This window comes from Quercus robur, chromosome 4, assembly GCF_932294415.1.
Source record: "Quercus robur chromosome 4, dhQueRobu3.1, whole genome shotgun sequence".
In the NCBI taxonomy this organism is placed as follows: domain Eukaryota; kingdom Viridiplantae; phylum Streptophyta; class Magnoliopsida; order Fagales; family Fagaceae; genus Quercus; species Quercus robur.
The window spans coordinates 53,621,219-53,640,301 of NC_065537.1; the positions used below are offsets into that span (position 1 = coordinate 53,621,219).

Here is a 19,083-nt window from a genome sequence, read left to right on the forward strand (position 1 = left end):
CATATAATAAGGTTATCATCAAATTACACTTACACTAACGTAATTCTTCTAATATGATAACCAACTTGTTTTTTTTTTTACTGTCTCTAAAAAATTTACTGATTCATGTTGGTGGGAGTGGAGGTATCATTGATCATAAATAATGAAGCCAGAATCAAAGAGAGTTTCCAAAACTCACACTTACTCCCATGGCAGCAATTCTAAGCTGAAAAACAAAAAAAATGTTTTGACTGGACTGCACTACCGGCGGCCGTGTATGATGCAAAGGAAAAGGGTGCTGTTGAAGAAGTTGTAAGCTAAGGCAATATTAATGCTTCTTCTTCTTCTGCAAATTCTACCTATGACTTCAGTAAGCTCTTGGAGGTAGTGCATGGCATTCAAGAGGAAAAGAAGAACAACTACCATACAAATTAATAGGGCCACAGGCCACACATGACACAACTTGCGGAAAGGCTTTTAATGCGAGAAAAATTGCAGAAACTACAATTTTTGTAGGTTGCAGTAGTAGTGCTAGAGCTAGAACTCACCTCATGGCAATTAAGGAAGCAGTAATGGAGGCACTTTTGTAGGCTAAAGACCTTGGATTTCAGAGCATTTTTGTACTATCTCTCATAGGAGAAATTTTACAATCCTCATGGTAGACAAGTGACGTGATCCACCATTCTATTAAAAGACTCTCACCTATTTAAAATTACTAAGTTAGTATTCAGTTTTTATTTAAAACTTCATAATTTTAAACAAGTGGGAGTCTTTTACTGAAATGGTGGACCACATCACTTGTCCACCATGAGAACCTTATAATTTCTCCTCGTACAGAAAGGAGTGATGTTCAACATTAAAGACATCTCCTAAAATTATTTTGTCTAAGTATATTTGGATACCGCTTATTTACTAAAAATTAAAAATTTATTATTGAAAATATTGTAACAAAATAATTTTTAAATATGTGAATAATACTGTGGGACCCAAATTTATATTGAAATCTGTGTTTTGATGACTTTTGTGGGTCCATAAATAGTACTATGGGACCCATATTTTTTCAACAAAATGCACAAACGCGACACGGAACACTTTCCAAACACACACTTTGGGTCCGTTTGGATACCGCCTATTTTGCTGGAAACTGAAAACAATAAAAAAAAAAATTAAAAGTTACTGTTCACACGTTTAGCACTGTTCATAAGCCAAAAATCACTATTCATGGACAATAAACAGTGCCAGACGCGCGTCCAGGGAAAAAAAAAAAAACGTAGAAAACGCAATACCCAAACGCCACCTCAGTGTGTTTGGTAAGGCCTTACTTGCCTCGAAAATACTTGTTCACTTCTGTTGGTTGCACCCAAAATTTTTGTAATTCTTAATCTGATATAATCTTTGCATGTACTGGGTTCAGACAGTGCAATCTTTCCAAATCTTGACTTCCAAGTTACTATTTCAATGCATTTTGTTCATTTCTATATTTCTACAATAATCTTACCTTTGAGATTGTGACAAGTTATTTGTCATTTTCACATAAATCTACCACTATTTTCACTACTCACAATCTACTACATCAATGTTGTAGCACAAAATAGTGTTATCCTAAATTTTTTTCTCATATTTTGATTTTGGCCTTAATATTTGATTTTGGAGTAATGCCTTTGAAAACATTTTTCACACCAATTAAATTGGCAAACTTTTACTAGTTTCTCAATTAAGTCCCTTATGTGTCCGGACTTTCTCTTGATTTTGATATGTGTTCCTTGCACTTGTTGACCATCATAGCCATGTTGTGTTTATGAATCTAAGCTTCGTTTTAGATGCAATAAGTTACCTAGGATAATCGTTGATGTGTTTTTTGTTCCTAAAATTCTACCTGGGGTAATTTGTTATGTTTTTCACCCACAGCTTCACTTCTAAGCAACCGCAATAGTCCATGGATAATCTTGCAAAATACAAAAAGTAATTCATTTTACATATTTTGACCAAAAAAACACTTACATCAATGGGATAAAATTGTGCATAAAAGCACAAGTGCTACAATAACCATGCATATAAGCATGGTTACTGTAGCTCTTCTATACATTAGCTTAATAATTTATAATTTCGCTCTTTTTTTCTCTCTCTTCTCCATCTACAAAACCAACACCCTCATCATCTTCTTCTTCCTCTGATACACACACCCCCACATACACAATCAAAAATCAACCACAAAATCAACAACAAAATCAACCACAGACACCACAAAACCAAACACACCCACACACGGACACACCAAGAGACAAAGAGAGTAGATCGGTGCTTGGATCAGCGAGTGGATCGGCAAGAAGAACAAGGTGTTAAAGTAGTAGCAGTAGCAATCAATGGAGAGCCCCAAAATCACCATCCATGTAGTGGAAAAATCTGCCCAAAATCACCACCAAAATTGCAAACTCAAAATCATTAGCCATAATCAAACTCAAATAGAAAAAGAAAAGGAAGAAGAATGAGAATAAGAAGATGAAGATGCCAAAGATGTAAGAAGGTGAAGGAAAAGAAAAAAGAAAAAACAAGAAACAAGAAGAAGGTGGAAAATAAAGAGATAGAGGGTGTCAGTGATATTCTGGAGAGTTTGATAAGGTGGTGGGACCGGTGGGAAATAATAAATAAAGTGAGAAAAATGATTATTTAAATAAAAGAGATGGTAAAATAGAAAAACTGATGTGGGTGTTTTGTAAAAATGAATATGTAAAATAAAAAGAGTAAATTTTTCTTGCAAAATAAACAAAAAACTTTGCACAACTGATGCGATTGCTTTAAGAAAGTATATGTGGGCACTCTTATCCCAAATATTAATAACTTTTTTTTTTACTTTCCCAAATATTAATAACTTGTACTCTTTAAAACGAGGAGGCAAATTGCACAATTGAATTAATAGTGCCCAACAACCTCTCAAAAAAAATTAATAGTGCCCAATGAAAAGTGAACCATAGAATTCAAGTAGCACACAAACCATAGAACTGGGCTGGAGCCGGCCATGAACTATATATTCCGATCCGACCCACTGCTAACATGTGATCCAGATTCCAGCATGCTTCATGCTTGTACCCAAAACCTCAAGCTCTTCCTCTCCTCCACCAATGTCTTTTTTTTTTAACAATCCAATTGTTACAATAAGTGTGAGAGAGTTTCAAACCTTGGTTTTACTCATAAATCAGACCTAATAATTCCACTTAACTAACTAAAAGGTTCTTAATTCCCGAACCCATGTCAAAAGATGTATCATGTGTCAAATTCTAATTCCATTTAAAAGTAATAATTTTCAATCTAGTTTGTAAGAAGATATCTTATCTTCGTTGTGCAATGGTCAAGTGCAAGTTATATAATTGTTAACCTTAACATTGATTTGGATGGAAAATTGCTAATGAGCACAAATAGTCTAATTAGGGTGTTTTTTATTATTTCTCAAAGTATGGGGGTGCACATTGCAAGTACCTACATAATTCAGGGTTGATATTTGCATTTAACCTAGAAATAAAATTTATAATTGCATTTAATGGAGATATCAAAGAAAGCAAGAAGCAAAGAAGAAAAAATAGATTGAGAAGGAGTAAGCAAAATTTTGTCAGGCTCAAATTACTTTCACCAACAAAAATTGTTGAAACAATTGAAGTGGCTGATACTGGCCGAAACAATTTGATATTTTAATTGGTATGTTTCTAGGAGCTCATTTATAACGGTTTAATAACTAAAATGAAAATTTCCAGCCATATTTTTCATTACAATACAAAATTTAGATTTGGTTTAGATGCAGTTTGTCTACAACTTCGCTATTCCAGTCCACACGTGCCAAATGTTAGCACTAAATAAATTCTTGGTGGCCAAAATGCTGGTTACGAAACTTGAATCAACATATCATGAAACCATATTCTCCAAAAAGATATCATAAAATAACATTAAGCTTAAGAACTACTAAATTAACCCTTGATTCAAAATGGGACCATTTTCAATGCAAAATCTTCTTCGGGGTCTTTTGCTTGGAACTTGGAAGAGTATTTTAAAGGCGAGGAATGTGATTTTATTGGGAGCAAAATGGAGAGTGGGTAATGGTTTATCTATTCGGGTTTTCAAAGATAGTTGGCTGCCAGCTATCACAAATGGGAGAGTAATATATATCCACACGATCTTTAACAATTATATGCAGGTGGCTGAGTTGATTGACAGCAATTCGGGAGGGTGGAATACACGGGTAATAGAGGAGACTTTTGTTTTGATTGATGCCCAAAAGATTAAGGCAATCCCTCTGTGTGCAGTTCCTCAACCCGATCTACTGTACTGGTCATTGGAAAAGGATGGAGTATATTCAAATCGGGTTACAAAGGCCTATGTGATGAAGCAAGGAGAGGATGCATTGGGCTCCAACTCAATGGCTGAAACAGGTTTTTGGTCGAGTATATGGAAGTTAAGTACCGGGAAAGGTGAAGCATTTCCTATGGGAAGCTTGCTTGAACAGTTTGCCAACAAAACAAAGCTTGATGAAGAGGATGGTGCTATCTGATCCGGTGTGTCATCTCTGACGCACCTGCACTAAAGACACAATGCATGCTTTGTGGGGCTGTGTGGCTGCTAAACAGGTTTGGAGCAAGGAATTTAATTGGGTAAATCAGTTTGGAGCTTCCCAAGGTTTATTCCTTGACCTGGTGGCTCAGATAATGTCAAAACCAAGGGTGAGTGAACTGTTCGCGACAACGGCTTGGCTCATTTGGTCACACCATAACAAAACCAGGTTGCAGGAAAACTCTTTACCTCTTAGCAAAATCGGTGATGAAGCCTGCAAATTTCTCCGGCTCTTCCTATTAATGGCAACGGTCAGGTTTCTTTATACCCGGACTCAACTCATGGACCCAACTCCAAAACCCGAATCTACCCTGTTTAATAAATGAGTTTTTTTTTTTACATCCAAATCCGCCCTGTTGGGCCCGCGGGCTCTACTAGCCACTTCAGGGCCTAATCCCTAGCCATACAATCTTAAAAAAAAAAAAAAAAAAAAAAAAAAAAAAAAAAAAAAAAAAGGAGTTTCCCTTTCAAACATAGATTCACATAATCTCACAAACACAAACTCACAAATTTGAGACACAATCTTATAAAAAAAAAAATAATAAATAAATAAGAGTTTCCTTTTAAACACATAATCACAAACACAAATTCACAGCTTCACAAACACACTCACAAATTTGAGAGAGGACATGAACCCAAAAAAAAAATTGGAGAACTCGGTCCACCAAGGCTCTATCTCCAATCTCGGACTTCTACTCGACCTCTCTATATCTTAAACCACCAAGATCTCCGATGATCGGCGGTGATTTCAACCATTAATCACACCTCTAGACTGAAGCTCAGGCCTGACCTCAACACGACCAAGAGCTCCTCTGATCATCACCAAAGGGCCTCTTTACCTATCACGGCCTAAACCTCGCACATCTCTCTCCAATCTAACCTCCATGCTTCTCCCTGGCAAATAGCAACCATCATGTGTGAGAGTGAAGGTGAGGGTGACTAGGTGAGGCTGTGTAGGGTGGCTTGAGAGAGAATGAGACTAAGAGTTATTGAGGGTGAGGTGAGAGCACAGAAAGGTTGAGGTGGCTTGAGCTGAGAGAGACTTCAAAGAAATGAAAATAGGGTTAGGGTTTGATATAAGTGACATATATATAGGTAGGTATTTTAGTAATTTTACTTTAAGTTTAAAAGGGTCAGGTCGGGTTCGGGTTGGGTTTTTACCAAAACCCGGACCCAACTTGGATCCGCTTCAGTTTTTTTTTCTAAAACCCAAACCTGACCCTATTTGTTATCAGGTCAGGTAAAACCCGACCCATTAGGGTCGGGCTAGGCTAGGTACCTGTGGGTTGAGCATAAATTTCCATCTCTAACTCTTCTAGACCAATCATGACAAACCACGAACTATCAAGAAAAGTCGGAGTCGTAAATGGTTACCACCAAAACCAGGGGAGTATAAACTCAACTTCAACGGTGCAATGTTCACTGAAGGAGAGGAAACTAGTCTCGGCATTGTGGTAAGGAATTTAGCAAGGCAAATTTTGGCTTCTATGGCTGAAAAAATTTAAAAAAATAATAATAAAATAACTACATTCAATGGAATGCTTGGAGATTCTAGCAACGAGAAGGGTTACGATTTTTGCAAAAGAACTTGGTTTACAGCAGGCTCACTTTAAAGGCGATTCAGAGATTGTTATCAAGGCTTTACAAAAGGGTGATATGCTATTTTCATCTTTTGGCCATGTTGTTAGGGAAATTCAATTTCATGTTACCTCCTTGAGGAGTTTTTCTTTCTCTCATATTGTTAGGAAAGGCAATGCCATGGCTTATGCCTTAGCTCAGAGAGCAAGACTGTCTTTTCCTTGGTTAGTTTGGATAGAATCTGTCCCATCTGATGTTAATGCTTCTATTTATGCTGATTTACCAGCTTCTTAATAAAATTAAAAGCAGTCTTTTTTCTCGAAAAAATAAAAAATAAAAAATAACCCTTGACATTTAATATCTTGAGTCAAGGTTTTTCTTAAGTAATATGTCTCTCGTTTTAAGTAAGTCATCCAATCTTACAAAATTACCTTTTAGTCCCACTTTGTGATACATCCTCATCGAGAAGAAAGTATTTCATGCATCGAATATATTAATCATCATTTTGATAGTTTGTGACCCTTATACAATTGTGAGAAAGTATTTGTGCTATGTTCGTTTTTGCTGAAAATTTTTTCCTCATTTTTGGGTGTTTGCCTATTTAGCCCAGCTTAAAATGTTAGTCAAATCGAAAATAATTTTAGGTTAACCGTAAAATCACACTCATTTACGCCCTTGAGAAAATGTAAAACAATTTCCCTCACTCTTTCATAACAAATTCCCCCCCCCCACCCCGGCCACACACACCAAAAAAAAAAAAAAAATTGCTATCCTCACATCTCTCTCTTTTAATTTGTTTCTTTTCTCTACTTTGGGTCAAGGTTTTCAGACCCGGACCGTTCATTGAACCGTAAAAGGGAGAGGTTCAAGGTTTTTGAGGTCGAACCGAGGTCGAACTGTGATGACGTCATAATTAATTTAATAATTAATTAAAGCCTAAATATAGATATTAAATTTATAAAACTAGCAAAATTAACAATATATCTATATATGTGAAGGAAATTTAATGATTTTCAAGCATATATTTAATAATTAAATAAGAAAGTTAATAAAATAAAATAATAACCATGAAAACATTAAAATTTATGATTAATTTTTGAAGTAAATTTGAATATCTTTGAAGGATTTTAATTATAATTTTTTTTTATTCCTTGTAAGAGATGGATAATTTAATTAAGTAGAATAAAATTGTAAAAAAAAAAAAAATTGCTAGGGGTTGGACCGCACGGTTCTCACCGGTTCGTGCGGTCCAACCCCGGTTTAGCGGTTCACGGAATTAACAAAAAAATCCGGTTCTTTAGGCTTAAAAAACCAGTTTTCATCCCGGTTCCCGGTTTTCACAATCTGACCTCCCGGTCCGGTCCGGTTCTAAAAACTATGCTTTGGGTTGCCGTTGCTTGGGTGGGGCTATGAAGACAAGTTTGGTAGCCGTATGGGTCAATGATGGTAAACTTTGATAGGTGTGGGAGTTGAATTTGCTAGACCTGGATGGTTAAGATTTATGGTTGAATACAGATGATTTTGATATCGTGGACTTGTTGATATTTTTGTATGTTTCGTACAAACCAAACACTTTCCGAAGCATTTTCCAAAATGCACCCATTCCAATGTTGTTTCATGAATATTATAATAACATGCCTCAAGAGGGGTGACTCAGTTGGTGTGGGATCCCACAGGCAAGCTTATGGTCCCTTGTTTTGGGGGGGGGGGGGGGGGGGGGGGGACGCGAAGGGTTTCCTAACTTGCATTGTGCTCTATCCACTGTCTCTCTTGGGATGCTAGGGTGAGGTATGTGGCACTCGGTTACAATAACTATGGTTTAATCCAACATTCCCTAGCGGGTGATGCCCCTATTAAGTCACGTCCTAGAGGATAAGTCGCATATGGTAGCCCATACCCCCTTTTGATTATCAAAAAAGAATATTATAATAACATACTCTAGTTCTTTGCCACAAGCAGGGGCAAAGCCACATAGTGGCTTGGGGGGGCCGTGGCCCCTGCAAAAAAAAAAAAAATTCCCATTAGCCTATGAAGAAAAAATAAATGGGCCCCCCCAACATTAGACAGCCGGCCCCCCCCAACATTAGACAACCGGCCCCCCTACCCATTTCTCACCCATTCTCCCAGCCCTCAACCAAAAATTAGGAACACCTCAAATTTATAAAAAATAAAAAATAACAGAGCCCAGCCCACGATGAGCCCAATAGATGACAGAGGTAGCTCGCTCACGGCAAGCCCACGGATTCTCAACAAAAAAAAAAAAAATCAATACAGAGAATCAAAAAATGAACCCATCACGTCGCTGGTCACGTCTCTGCCAGAGAAATCAAACCCCAATATTACTGCCTATACAGAGCAAATCAGCAAAAGCAAATCAAACTCTAGCAAAACCAAACACAGACTCACAGAGTGACAGAGGTGTTTATCTATAAAAAAAAAAAAAAAAAAAAAAAAAAAAAAAAAAAAAACTCCAATACACAAACCAAAACCAAACCCCAGCAAACCAAACCTAGAAACCCATGGTCACGTCACCGCGACGCCGCAGCTCGTCGTCACTCGCCCCTCATCACAGATCGCAGATCGGAGATCAGAGATCAGAGATCGGAGATCGCTTTGCCTCTGCTCCGGTGCTCGGTGCTCGGTGCTCCCTCCAGCCCTCCCTCAAGGTATTTCTCTCTTTTTCTCTCACTGAAATGAAAAATGAAATGAAATGAAATTTTTGCAGACGGCAGATCGTAGATCGGCTTTGCCTCTGCTCTGGTGCAGCGATGCTCGTTGCCGGTTGCTCCTTCCGGCAGTCCGGCCCTCCCTCAATGTTTTTCTCTCTGACTCTCTCTCAGTCTCTCTCTCTCTCTCTATCTCACTGAAATACTGAATGAAAAAATGAAATGTAATTTTTGAACGTTTCTCTCTTTATTCTTTAACTTTAATAGCCTATCTGAATATCTGATCTCACATCTCAGTAAGTCTCTCTCTCTTTTGAACGGTCTCTTATTGGCTGGCTTTTACTTCTTCTTTTTTTCTTTTTTTTTTTCTTTTTTTTTTTTTTTCTGTTTTTGTCTTTTTTTAATTTGACTTTATCTTATCCCTTTTTGTTGGTCAGTGTGTTGGTCTTTTTTTTTTTTTTTTTTGCTAAAAGTCAATGTGTTGGTCTTTAGTGTAATGTGTGTTTACTATGTTGTGATTTGTGATTGACATTGCGAAATTTTCTTATTGCAGCTGGCTATTGTGATTGGGGCGCATGTTGTACTTGTTTGTTGTCTGTTGAGTGGGGTGGGGAGGGGGTAGATGGGCTCATGGGGCCGGGTAAACAATAATTAAAGCAATGTAATGTGCAACACATTACACTGCTTTAATTATTGTGCTGCACATGTAATGTATAATGTTCAGCTCTTTTAATATAATATGTACAAGGGGCTAAACAATATAACAAATTAAAGCAGTATAATTAATGACAAATAAATTAAAGCAATATAGTTTATTGTTACGCTAAACAACAATAATTAAAGCTATATAATTAAATTAACTAATACATTATAAAAGACAAATTAATTAAATTGTTTTTGTTTTTGTTTAAGGGGTTATTATTAATTAAAGTTGTATTAAAAATGGGTTAACTGTTTAAATTATAGTGGAAATTTTGTTTTTTTTTCTTGTGTATGAATATCATTCATATAACTAAATAAAAATTTCTAATTAATATTTTATTTTTTAAAATTCTTTTCAGGTTAATTTTTGAGTCATCTATATATATATATAAAACCGAAGTTTTTGCTGGCACCACAATTTTCCACATCAGCACAATATTTAAAAAATAAAAAATAAATAAAAATTATAACTCCTCAAAACCCAAGCAACCTTACCCCTCTCTCAAGTTAAGAAATATAAAGCCACAATTTTCCACGTCAGCATAATATTTAAAAAATAAAAATTATAACTCCTCAAAACCCTAACAACCTTACCCCTCTCTCAAGTTAAGAAATATAAAGCCACGGTCAAAACCCTAACAACCTTACCCCTCTCTCAAGTTAAGAAATATAAAGCCACGGTTTCTACAAACTCTCTCTCTCCAGACGTAGAAAACCCTAAAACATTCAAGATCTACAAAGTTCAGTTCTGTTTATATATTAATTAATACATAAACAGAACAATCAGTTTGCAAGCTCTTTATGCAAGGCCTGGATAAGAAGGGACGCCCCATCGTGGTTTGCTTTGGTGGCAGGCATAAGCAGAACAATCTAGAGGAGTTCAAGCGTATGTTATTTTGACTTCAATAACTATTTCTTGAGTTTTCTATTCTCTAGCAAATTGAATTTGTGCAATCTGAGCTGGTGATTAGATAAATGGAGATGTCTTTACTTTTTGCAGGTTTTGTGGTCTACAGCTTAGACAAAATATGTTCTAGGTAACTTCCTCTCCCCGTCTCTATTATTTTATCATTGGAGAGGGAATACCATTGTCTTTGAAGAATCATTATATTTTTTAAGTTTTTTTTTATTATTATTTTTAAATTTGTTTTATGTAAGGGTAGTTTGTTTACATCCGTTCTTTATCTCAAAGATAAGATTTTTATTTCTACCGCAAGAACTATTTAGGTATGTATCCCTTGCAAGCACACATGAACTTAAATTGTCTTTTAATATATGCATGCTTTATTATTTTCTAATAGTTTTCCCGTGCATCGCACGGGTTAGCGGCTAGTATTCTTAAAACTAAAAGAATTATGAGCAAACGAAAAACAATTGATGCATTCTTTAAGAAAAAATATGTTAGTAATTCAGAAATTAGAACACCTGTGGCTATAGAAACAAATGTTAATACTTAAGAACTATATTTAGTATATCTCTGTTACAACCCGACCCCCCCAAGTATGTATTCCTGACTACACCCCTGGCCACAAGCTTTCTTTCTAATGAAAAGGTGTGGATAAAAGTCATAAAACTGCGAACTCAAACACTCATGAAACATAGACTTAGCCCCTAAACAAATTTGACAATTATCAAACTTTGTATACAGCATCTACTATCAATTGATTGATGATGATATAAGAAAAGAGACTTATTTGATGGTAAGCTTTGATAGGTGTGGGAGTTGAATTTTGCTAGACCTGGATGGTTAAGCTTTAAGGCCGAATACAGATGATTTTGATTATCGTGGACTTGTTGATATTTTTGTATGTTTTCATTATGTTTCGTACAAACCAAACACTTTCCGAAACATTTTCCAAAATGCACCCATTCCTATGTTGTTTCGTGAATATTATAATAACATACTCTAGTGCTTTGCTACAAGCTTTCTTTCTAATTAAAAGGTGTGGATAAAAGTCATAAAACTACTTACTCAAAAACTCATGAAACATAGACCTAGACCCTAACCAAATTTGACAAATTATCAAACTTTGTACAGAGCATCTACTATCAATTGATTGATGATGATATAAGAGAAGAGACTTTATTGTTTGGCCATCATTTGTACTAAATTAACGTAACAATCATTAATGTTCACCATAATTGCTGGCAATCTCTACAATAATTTTTGAGGAAAAGCATAGAATAATACAATACCAAAAAGAGAGTAGTATCTTTGACCTTTTGACTTACCGCCCCTCCTCTCTAAAAAAGAAGAACAGCATGACCCAGTTGCCCCAGTGTTGTCACAAATCCAAGACCCAAGTAATGGAACTTCAAAACGCGTGGGAAACCAACCCCAAAGACCTTAGCAAGAGTTTGGCAAAAAAAAAAAAATGAAAAAGAGAAATGGGGTTCATCAATTTTAGTAGTCAATTCACGTAATAAAGGAAGAGATCTCGAGGGATACGATTTGGTATCAGCTATTGTTAATATGTGGAGATCAAAGCTGATGGAGATGAGGTTGGGCTAGCTAGGTGCTGCTGCTGTGCTCAGAGAAACTGTTGGGTGGCTACCTTTACGTCGTTGGCTGCTGCTGCAAAATGTAGCGCTGCTGCTGCTGCTGCATGCTGCTGCTGATTCTGCTGCATGATGATGTTATATGCGTACGGCCACACGCCAGCATCGAACCCATCTCTATCTCTCTCTTTGTCTGCACCCTCACAACCTCACCTCGCCACCGCCTACTGTCAAGTAGCAGCATATCTCTCTTTGCTAATTTTACTCTCTCTTACCTATTTCCAAAGCTACCCTCTCACACTTCTCACTTTTCTTCTTTGTTTAATTTTTTTTTGGTTAAAATGTAAAAATGAGGGTATATGATACATGCTCTTAAAGAACTAAAAATATGAGTTTGAAAATATGTGAAAATACCTGTAGTTGAAAAAATATATAAAAATACGTATAATATTATTTAAAAATTAAAAATATGTGTTTGAGTGGATGTGCCAAAATTTATTTTAGTCTTATGATTTTGTTTTCGTTCATTTCAGTTCTCTAACTTTCAGGTTTATTCAATTAAGATTTTTTTATCAACTTTTGTTATATGTTGCGGTTAATTTTCTAATTTTCTTCAAATTCTATTAATGATTGAAAATATTTTCCTTTTTTTTTTTTTCAAAAAATTTTAACAAAAGTTGATGAAATGACTTTAATTGAATAAATCTGAAATTTAGATGACTAAAATGAACAAAAGCAAAGTTAGATGACAGAAATGAAATCTGAAAAAACTTAGAGATGTGTTTTGTATTTTAGCTTTAAGCATAACCTAGGTAAATATGTGTGTGAAATTTCCCTCTAAAAATTTAAACCTCAGCCACCTATTGCCAGGTAGCAACATATATCTCTTTGCTAATTTTACTGTCTCTTGCCTATTTCTAAAGCTATGCCCTCACACTTCTCACTTTCCTTCTTTATGTAATCTTTTTAGTCTAATTTAAGTAAATATGTGCATAAAATATTGTTTTAAAAACTTAAATCCTGACCCTTACTCTCACATAATAAGAATTTTGCATTTGTAGAATAACTATCACGCAAAAGGTGCAAGATAAATCTAAAACTCTGAGTTTAGTGGTCGTGCACCTTGTCCACTTCACCTTAATTAGCGCATGGATTCGAGTTGTGCGGGACGCATTAGTATTAAAATTAGTGAGGCCATCTAGCATGGGCAGAAAATGACTTGCCCTCCAGATCTCACTTTTTTTTCCACCAAAAAAATAATTATTGCGGAACTTGCATAGGTTTATGCAAAATAGCTTAAGAGCAAAATTTTGCCTAATTAATATTAAAAATCACCTCATCAACTTTATGTAAAATTGTACAACTAATACTATTTATTGTCCACTTCACCTTAATTAGCGCATGGATTCGAGTCATGCGGGACGCATTAGTATTAAAATTAGTGAGGCCATCTAGCATGGGTAGAAAATGACTTGCTCTCAAGATCTCACTTTTTTTTTCAACCAAAAAAATAATTATTGAGGAACTTGCATAGTTTTATGCAAAATAGCTTAAGAGCAAAATTTTGCCTAATTAATATTAAAAATCACCTCATCAACTTTATGTAAAATTGTTAAAAATTCATTCAAAGCTGCAATAATTATAATAATTTACACTAATACTATTCATCAGCATTTTAGTTTTTTATTCTTTTTTTTAAGAAGAAAAAAAAAATGTGAATGGTAGTTGTGATATTTGAAAAGAGAGAAACTATTAAAAAAATTTGATATTTTATTGAAACAAAGTTTAAAATATATAATATGATGATTTTGAAAAGTAGTAAAAAAACTTTAATTCAAAAAAAAAAATTAAAAAGAAGAAGCAGAAGAAAGTAAAAGAAACATGAATTTTTGTGAGGTGACATGAGTGCTGACAATGGGTATGCCTTTTCTCAAGAGCATTGATTATTTCATTTATTTGATAGCCCCTAAACAATGGTTATGCACGGACTAGAATTACAAGCCAAGTTGTGGGAGTTACCATTTTAACGTGTTGGATGAGGTTCCCGCGAGGAATTCCTGACACTTCCAATAAAATAGCAAATAATTTTTTGGCCTAAAATATTTACTCAACCATAAACTTAAAGTTCCAAAAATTTTTTTTTCTCTAATAGAATTAAAAAAGTGAGAGTTCCCTACTTCAGTACCCATGTAAAAAAAAAAAAAAAAAAAAAAAGTAAAAAGTAAATTAGCTTCAAGTTTAAAACAAGTATGTGTTTGGAGGAGATTGAAATTCAACTTATTTTTTTTAGTACCACAAAATTTATGTATAACTTTTTAAATTTTACTTTTTTTTCTTAGGTAAAAATGTATTTTTACTCGCTTATTATTTTAAGCAAAGATAAAGAAATGCATTTTCTCTTTTTCAGACGCAGCTTCAACATAATTTTTTTTTACAGAAAAAAAAAAATCTACATTTTTTTTTTTTTTCTATCTCTCTCTCTCTCTCTCTCTTTTTTTTTTTTTTTTTTTTTTTTTGGTGGATATATAACGTCTACATCAGCAAGCATACTAATCCAAACGTGTACATGCTCGTATAAAGAACAGAAAAAAGACAAATTTCAGCAAAAGAAATGATAACGACATGAGAGATAAATTTCAACCATGAGGGCCATTTCTAAAAAAACAAATTGTTCATCTCTTAGCAGAGATGTACGACTACGAAATAGATAGCATGTTTAAAGGAAATTTTTACTATGCTGACAATGACATTCCAACCCTTGGCTCATCACCTATATTATGGCAATTCTATATCTTAGTTTGAAATAATTAATATAATTATAGAAATATTTACTTTGTATTAGTAATAACACAATTTTTAATAAGAATATTTAATTACTTTTTAAATTGTAGAAATTTCAAATTTGATATGTTAAAAGGAAAAAAAAAAAAGAAAAAAAGAAATTTAAGTGAAGTCAGAAGGAAAAATGTTTTCCATCAAGAATAACAAAATTATTTGTGTCGTTATAGAACAAATGAAAGTCTTAAATCATTAATTTTAATGGTTCTTTGGCCAATTGACATATCCATCTCTATTATTGTTGAAAAATTATCTTATACCAATCAAAAAAAAAAAAAAATTATCTTATAATACGAGTTTATACAATGTCTCCCTCACAAACATATGAGACCTATTAAACGTGAAAGGAACACTTAACTTTCTCCTATGACCATCGGATATACTTCATGGCTTCACCTAGGAACAAAATATTTGTCAACTAATAAAAATGCAACTAGCTAGTTGCATTGACAAACGTGTGCCATGTCTAGGTATATAGGTAAATGGCAGCTATATTCCAGCATTAATATGATATGAAGCTTGCAACTAGTTGCATCGACAAATGTGTTTTTTCTACCAAAAAATCAAATGTGGGCCATAACTAGATAAAGGTGTGGAAGCTATATTCTAGCATTAGGGTTAGAATAAGCTATATTCTACCAAAAAAATTTCACACACATGTATAGTTAGATTAAGGTTAGAATAAAATTTATATTTTGTAAAAAAAAATTCTCACAAAATAAGATACTGATGCTCAAAATACCGTAAAAATGAGTCAAAATTAAAGGACAACACAAAGATTTTCATCACTCTTTAACTTATTATACACAAGTATTTACTTTTTCTTCGTCATGAATCTACCAATAATAATAAATGAAATCCTAGTTACACATTATTCCATCAAATAACGGAATTTTGTTGTATTTAGGAACACGTTGCCAAATATGTTGACTATGAGGTAAAACTTACAATTTCTCCAATCACTTCCACAATTTTCTGTTAGTGTAAATCTTTGAATTAATAAACAAATTTTTTTGTTCATCATGGTTGTCACGCTGCCTATGCCATGTAGTGCTTGATAGGGTTTGGGTTTTTTTTTTTTTTTTTTTTTTTTTTTAAGGAAAGTGCTTGATAGTTGGCTTGCCATAATTTGAGAAATTTGTCCCTTATGTAGGTAGGTCCTTGATCTCTATCATTGAATATGTTATTGTCTCATTCATTAACCATCAAATCATGCATAGAAAAAAAAAAAAAAAAAAATCATGCAAAGGTAAGGCCTTAGTAACAACCAACACAACGGATAGCCGCAAGAAGTAACAAGTTTAAAGATTCATTTAAGTGCGCAATATAAATCTTCATGCCCACTGGCTTACAACCACTAACTTATATCAAAATACATTAGAAAAGCCTAGAGAAGTTAAGAAATCCTAAAAGAATCCTAATTGATCGTGGTAGACATGAAATTAGACTAAAAAAAGGGGTCATATTTGTTAATAGAAGAGTAATATTTGTTGTTACGTTTAGGGGTGTGCAAAAAACCCACCGACATGCCAAATTCGACTTGACCCAACCCAACCCGACCTGTCGGGTTGGGTCGGTTTTTAAGGCTTGGTGGGTTGGGTTGGGTTACAAAATTTTTTTTTATAACGGGTTGGGTTGGGTTGGGTTTGGGTCATAAAATTACAAACTCACCAAACCCGACCCGACCCACCCATATTTAATATATATTTAAAATATATTATATATTTAATAATTTTTTTTAAATTAGCTGTAGGGCACATTTATATATATATATATATATATATATATACATATTTAAATATATACTTAATAATTTTATTAAAAAAAAAAAACCAGCTGTAGAGTAGTATTTCCTTAGTTCCTCCTACTAATACTAATTTAATATATATATATATGTATATAGAGATGGGTTCAAGTTATACCTGGTGTAACTTTAAAAGAGTTATACCTATTTTAAACCATTGATTTTTCACATATTTAACGGTAGAAAAAATGCTAGTATTTATTATTTTTCAACTCATCTCATCTAATTAATACTAGCATTTTTGTCTCTCTCTTATTTATTAAATATAACCATTTATAAACATCTTATAATAAAGTAAAAGTCAGCTAACTTCTCCGATCTCTATCTCTCTCATTTGTACCATTAAAGAAAAAATATTTCTCGGTTAACTCTCAAACCCAAATGCAGGTTTTCTCCCAAAAAAAAAAAAAAAAACCCAAGTGCAGGAATTTATCGATGTCCATCACAAGAACATTTTCAATGATACTCAGCAATTTCAGTGAAATCGAGAGCCATTATTTGCGACTACCTCACTGACTACATGCGCACGGCCCAAATATTTAATAAATAAACACCATGGGAAAGGGAAAAGCAAGCCAAAGTCACTGCCGCCTTGCCCAAAGATGGCTAGGAAGACCAAGCTCAAGTCGCCTTGGCCCATAATAAGTAGGGGAAAACTTTAAAGTAAAAAATATTGGGATTGATTTAGATTTTAGAAAAAAAGATGGTTTTATTTTGTAGGAGAAAAATCAAACAAGGTTTGTTTAGATTAGACATATAAAAAGGAATTCTTTGGTACCCAATAAAAATTTATTTCCAGAGGCTCTAGCAAAGTTCTTGTTGAAAAGTCGCCATCTTTGTTTTCTCTCCCTACCTGATACATAGCTTCACAATTTCCTGTTTCATTGTTTTTTTTAGTTTTGGATGTAATCCAAGTTCGTAGTTATCGGTGATTTTGCAATTCTTTTTTATTTCCCTAAAGGTTAAGATGCTTATAAATGTAATAATACTTTTTTATCTCCCTAAATGTTAAGATACTTATAAATGTAATAAATAAGAGAGAGACTAAAATGCTAGTATTAATTAGATGAGATGAGTTGGAAAGCAATAAATATTAGCTTTTTTTCTACCGTTAGATATGTGAGAAATCAATGGTTTAAAATAGGTGTAACTCTTTTAAAATTACACCAGGTGTAACTTGAACCCATCTCATGTATATAATATTATATAATTAATAAATTTTTTTAAATAACTAGTTCTTCATATCCTATAAAAAAACTAATTAGTTCACATAAATCCTAATAAATTACTATTGTTGTTTAGTCATTAGTGTTGTTTGCCTTTAAGAAGTTACATTGATACTAATCTTTAGGTTTTTTTTAATATATTAATATTTATATTGTTTTTACTCAATTTAATAATAAAAAAAATTTTGTCAAATCCATGAGTTCAACCCGACCCACGTGGGTTGGGTTGGACTTATGTGATGGATTGGGTTGGGTTGAATTTTTTTTGACCCACCATAGTGGATTGGGCCAAAAAATCCCGTCAACTCGACCCAACCCGACCCCACCCATACACACCCCTAATTACGTTTGATTTCTTGCCCATTATTTACTTTTTTTTTTTTGGAGAAACCCATTTTTTACTATTTAGGCATTCATGACACAATTACACACAAATGTATACTAATCTACGATAGTAAAATAAATGAAATAGATTTTTTGTAGTATCAAATTGCTAAATTTATAGTTTCATCTACGTGGATGCTTTTAGAATAAAGATCCCTCTTCATTTTTTGGGTAAATATTCTTTACCTCCAAAATTTATAGAATTGGTTAGAATCATGCTGTCACTCTTACAAAGTCTTCAATATGCAATTGTGCCACAAATTTTTTGTGATTTTTTTTTTTTTTCTGAATAACATCTTTTTTTTTTCTTTAAATATTTAGCCTACCACCGTATAGAGAATTTAAACTATAATAGTAAATATTCTTCTACATTTTTTGGGTAAGTATTCTTTGCCTTCAAATTTTATATTATAGGTCATAGAAACTTGCTGTCACTCTTATAAAGTCTTCAATATGCAATCATGCCACTTTTACAAAGTCCACGTTTGAAGCTTACTGCACCAACAATAACCATAGAATTTAACAAGATTGATTCTTGTATGCCATTTGAGTCATTGACAAATATGATCTATCAAAACCCTTGTTTTTCGGTAAAGAATATGAAATAACATTTATACTATGTGGTTTTATATTTGAGGATGATATGGGCACGTCTTAGAAAGCATTATGGGTAAAACTGGCATGACCATATTCAAAAAATGGTCATTTTCAAAGCTCCATTCCAGCTTGCATCCTTTTTTTACCGTTTTCCACCGAGAAAGGAGAAAAGTCACTACTTCTTGTCTTGTCATGTAGCACTTAGCACAGCCAC

At 33.8% G+C, this 19,083-nt stretch overlaps 1 long non-coding RNA gene across 1 annotated transcript; it reads left to right on the forward strand.

Moving 5' to 3' along the window:
• Nucleotides 1-10,305: 10,305 nt before the first annotated feature.
• Nucleotides 10,306-10,552, forward strand: LOC126724486 (uncharacterized). Its single transcript, XR_007655006.1, has 2 exons — nucleotides 10,306-10,407; nucleotides 10,522-10,552. It is a non-coding gene; the product is annotated as an uncharacterized LOC126724486 (long non-coding RNA).
• Nucleotides 10,553-19,083: the final 8,531 nt, after the last annotated feature.